Source organism: Octodon degus, unplaced genomic scaffold (genome assembly GCF_000260255.1).
Source record: "Octodon degus isolate 3935 unplaced genomic scaffold, OctDeg1.0 scaffold00018, whole genome shotgun sequence".
Classification (NCBI taxonomy): Eukaryota; Metazoa; Chordata; class Mammalia; order Rodentia; family Octodontidae; genus Octodon; species Octodon degus.
In genome coordinates this window covers 752,237-757,236 of record NW_004524594.1, presented here as the reverse complement: position 1 = coordinate 757,236, position 5,000 = coordinate 752,237, and the positions used below count along the sequence as shown (strand labels likewise).

At 51.0% G+C, this 5,000-nt stretch overlaps 1 protein-coding gene across 10 annotated transcripts in view; it reads right to left on the bottom strand.

Annotated features, from left to right (window-relative positions):
* Positions 1 to 4,932, bottom strand: part of Celf1 (CUGBP Elav-like family member 1) — a 91,844-nt gene extending 86,912 nt beyond the window's left edge. For 9 of the 10 annotated variants that reach the window (XM_023710852.1, XM_023710846.1, XM_004626964.3 and 6 more), the window contains exon 1: positions 4,790 to 4,932. The gene's annotated coding sequence lies outside the window, so the exon portion shown is untranslated. The remainder of the gene's footprint in view (positions 1 to 4,789) is intronic. The other variant, XM_012513790.2, reaches the window with a different exon arrangement.
* Between the last annotated feature and the right edge of the window lie 68 nt (positions 4,933 to 5,000).

Below are 5,000 nucleotides of genomic sequence, written 5' to 3'. Positions count from 1 at the left end.
ATGGTTCCGTGTAATAAGTGCTTGCCTGGCAAGCACAAGGTCCTGAGTTCAATCCCAAGTACCACCAAAAAAGAGAGAAAAAGACAGAGGACAAAGTGTAAGCAAACCAGTCCTCCACTGGTTAAATCTGAATGCATCCCTCCTTGAGGCCCCCAAAGCTGACAGGAGTCTATGCCCTTTTCCGTGACAGCTCTGCTACTGCAGGCCCACCACAACCACCAGGACTCACATTCCTGCTTCCTCCTGAGGTCACCTCATCAGAAATGCAGCTGCAGAAGCCAAGGTGCAGTTGAGAAAAAAGGTCAAAGGGGGCTGGCAAGATAGCTCAGCAGACTAAAGTGCCTGTGTAGGCAAGCCCTGAGACCGCTGTTCAATCCCCAGCACCACCTGCTCCCAGGGCAGACTGAGCCAACCAAAGTCCTGGCCTGGTGGCACATGCCTGTAATCCCAGTGCTGGGGAGGCTGAAAGCAGGAGGATCACTACCAGTCTGAGCTTCATAGTGAGACCTTGCAATAATCAAATATATTTTTTTTAAAAAAAGCAGTCAAGGCCCCAGAAAAAAAAGGGCCAGGGATATAGCTCAGCAGAACATAAGCAACTACCTGGCAAGTGCAAGCTCCTGAATTTGATTCCTGGCACAAAAGAGAAGAAAAGTAAGGACCAGGGAACTCGGGACTTACACTCTACCTTTAGCAGCACATCCTTTTTTAACAACTTTTTCCAAGGGCTAGCCAAACAGCTCAGTGGATGAAGGCGCCTGCAAGCAGGCTTCTCAGAGGTTCAACCCTGGCCGCTGTGCCTGCCCCACCCCTGGGGACGCAGAGATACAACTGAGACTCAGTGCACACCTTTAATTCCAACTCTTGGGAGGCTGTAAACAGGTGGATCACTATGAGTCTGATCTAGTAGTGAGACCCTGAATACCCTGTAGACTTTCCTTAAAATATAAAAATAAATAAATAAATAATAAAAACTTTAAAAAAGGGGCTGGTGAGATGGCTTAGTGGTCTAAAGCACCTACTTAGAACAAGCTAATCTTAAGCAAAGCACAGGGACCACAGTTCAATTCCCCAGCACCACATGCCAGCCAGCCCCGCCCCTTGGTGGGCTGAGCTGACCACACACACACACAAAATAAATAATAAATTTTAAAAAACTTTAAAAAAAAAAAAAGGGCTGGCAAGTGCACAGGGACCACAATTTGACCCCTGGTACCACATGTTGCACCAACCCCACCCCCAAGGTGGGCTGAGCAGGCCTCACAAAAATATTTTATTTACTTATGTATTTGGTACAGGGTCTTGATATGCAGCTCGGACTCATAGTAATCCTCCCATCTCAACCTACCCAACACTGAGACTACAGCTGTGCGCCACCACGCCTGATTTTGGAGCCAGCATGACATGTAGTACCAGGAATCAAACTCAGGACATTGTGCTTGCCAGACAGGCACTGAGATCGTTGAGCCATCTCCCCAGAATAATAATAACAACAATAATAATAATTATTGTTGTTATTATTATTATTTGAAACAGGATCTCACTGTGTGACCCAGGTTGGCCTCAAACTCAGAGATCTTCCTGCCCCAGTCTCCCAAATTCTGGGATTACAGGTGCCGCACACCACCGTCAGCTCCCAAAACTTAAAAAAAAAAAAAAAAAATCAGGAAACAGCCCAACACAGTAACTGTCAGGTCTCTGCCACCTTCTTTTCCCCCTCTTCCAGACTTTTTTTTTTTTTTGCGGTACCGGGGATTGAACTCAGGACCCTGCACTTGCCAGGCAAGTGCTTATTCTACTGAGCTATCTCCCTGGCCCCCAGACTTGCATATGCTTAAATGAGGAATTTCTCCTTCTGTGCTGAGATATTCATTAAGACCAGCTCAAGTGGGAAAGCTGTACAACACAGAAAAGAAACCATGCCTAGCACCTAGTATTAAATCTTTTTTCTGCTTCTTTTTGAGACTGGGTCTAGCTATGCAGTTGAGGCTGGCCTTGAGCTCACTTTGTAGCCCAGGGTACTCTTGAACTCCCAAGAATCCTCCTGCCTAGGCCTCCTAAGTGCTGGGATTACAGGTGTGCACCACCATAGCCAGCAACCTAACATTAAACCTTAAAAGCAAGAGGAAAAGAAAAATAAACAAGAGGGAGACCAAGAGATGAAGGAAAAACAATTAAGATAGGCTGTGTACATGTGCTGATACCACCCAAGAGATGTATTCAATACATACTGCAAACCTTCACTACTGAAGCTTAAACGAAAAAATAGGCTTGGAGGATGTAGCTCAGCAGCACAGTACCTGCCTGGCAAGCTCCACGTCGTGAGTTTGATTCCCAGTGCCAAAAAAATTATAAAATAAAATCAATCAATCTTGAAAACATCACCAGGGCCGGCCAAATAACTCAGCGGATTGGCCGGGGATTCGATCCCAGGCCTGCCATGCCAGCCCCAGCCCCTAGGCCGCGCTGAGACAGCAATTGAGACTGGGCATGGTGGTTCATGCCTGTAATCCCAGCACTTGGAAGGCTGTAAACAGGCAGATCACTATGAGTCCAATCTAGTAGTGAGACCCTGAGCACCCTGTAGCCCCTTCCCTAAAAAAAAAATAATAATAATAATCACCAAACTCTGATTAGGACAACCTTATTTCAGTCACTAACAAACACTTCTACAGCATATAAAAAGGGAGGACACAACAACATTCAAATACTAACAATCAGCTGACTGACAATGATGAATCTCTTCCTTTCAATTTATCTGTATTTTGTATAATGAATCTGTAATAATAAAATCTTTTGAAAAATAAACCACCCCTGGGTCCAAATCTCATCACCTGCCTATCATACTTTCACATGTTATTACATGCAAGGGAGTTAGTACTGTCTGAGACAGACACCATTTCCTCCATTTTGCGGATTAAAATAAACTTAATGATTCTGTCCAGGTTGTAAAACTAGTACTGACAAAGACTACAATGTAAGCCTTCTAACTTTAAACCCAGGGCTCTTCCGTGCCATCACACCTCAAAGGGCAATTGGCATTACTGCTCGAGATACTGCTTTAAAAAAAAAAAAGCAAGGTGAACTATTTCTAGGAGTCTAGAAACTGCTTTAAGAGCGCTTGCCACCGATGCCCAGCAGGCTCATCCTTAACTTCTGAGGACCTCAATGTCCTACTCTGACAAGCAGGAGCAGGGGAAAGGAGATACTTAGGGAGGATCTGAAGCGAGAACATATCTAAAAGTTCGAGGAGCCCGGAGGACAAGAACGAATGCAAGCCAGAGCCCGGGAATGGAACAGGTGGTGGCCAGCCCCGCGCGGCCTCCGCTAGGGGAACCCCAGGCTTCCCGAGTAAAGCAACAGCTGAGAGCTGCAGTCGCAGTCCTGCCCGAGTCGTGTCTCAAAGCCATGCAGATTCGGTAAAGCTAGAACACGAAAAGCCGCAAGGGGAGAGAAGGAAATTCATGTCCCCTCCGAGATTTCCCAGGGCGAAAAGGTAAAGATGAAGAAACCAAGAGGTGACAACAAGAGACACCTTCATTCTCACCAAGAAGCTACAAAGAAACTGAAACTAAGAATGCTGCCCGTGCACGCCTGTAATCCCAGAGCTCACGAGGCTGAGGCAAGAGGATTGCTGCAAGTTCGAGTCCAGTCTGGGCTACATAGTGAGTTCAGGAGCAACCTGAACTATACAGCAAGACCCCGGCTTAAAAAAAAAAAAAAAAAAAAAAAAAAATATATATATATATATGAGATAAAAAATAAAAAAAAAAAAAAAAAAAAAAAAAAAAAATATATATATATATATGAGATAGATAGATAGATAGATATCTCTATCTCACACAGAGGCAGAGGGGCAGACAGAGTGCTGCCCGTGTGGAAAGGGGGAAGATCGCACTTAAAGCCTTGGGGCGGACAGAATCAGAGCGAAAGACCTTTCGAGGGTGAAGTTCCCGCAGAGGGCGACACGGAATTAGCGACCTCCCCCAGCACGAACACTGTACAGCACCCAAGCTCTTTCAAACTACTCGGTCGCAAACGCGCAGCGCCAACTCCAGCTCCCGGAGAGGGATAGCAATTTTGCTGGAAACATACTCCCACCAAACCCCGCCACCTTCTCTCCCCTCCACCAGGGAAAGCAGCCCACACCAGTCGGAAGCCCCTCGGAGCATGTGCGAGGAGCCCACAGAACTAGGACAGCATCCTGCCGGGAGGACCACCGCCCCGACGCCTGATCTCCGAAATGAAAGCCGGGTCCCCGGCCGCGCCCCAGAGTGCGGCGGTGACGGGGTGTGCACCTGACGTGGGGGAGGGCGCGCCAGGCGCCGCGGATCTGGGGCGAGGAACAGGGGGCTCCCGAGCCTCAGGAGGAGCGCTGCCCTCTAGAGGCTGGTTCCTGGGGCGCCCCGGGGTGGGCACCCGGAACACGTGGGGCGAAGGGGTCAGCGCAGGGGCGTTCGGGCCGGCAGACTGGACCGGACAGGGCAGCGAGGAGGGGCACGGGGACACCTCCGGGCAGGGACGCGGCCCCGGACCACGAGGAGGGCGGGTCTCTCCCGGCGCGGGGCTCGCGACAGGCCCTGGGCGCCGAGGAACCCGGCCCCGGAGGCCCCCAAGGTCCTGTCCCGGGGCGCAGGAGAGCTGGACGACCGCGCCCCGAGGGCCCTGTGACCCGCGGCCGCCCACACGGGACCCGCCCCGCCTCCCTCCACCTCCTTTCCCTCCCTCTCCCTCGGCCTCCCTCCTCCCTCAACCCCGCGGCCCGTTATCCCGCGGCCGCCGCACTCACCAGCGGCTGCTCCTGAGCCCGCCGCCGCGTCAGCTGCTGCCTGCGCCTCCGCAGCCGCCGCCTCGTTGCTGAGGCCAAGTCCCGGGGGAGCCTCCGCGTCCCGCCGCCGCCGCCGCTAGAGCAGAACACCCCAAAATGGCGGCACTTCCGGCGCCTACCACCGGCGGGGAGGGCGGGGAGGGCGGGGAGGAGGGAGGCGGCGAGGGGGCGG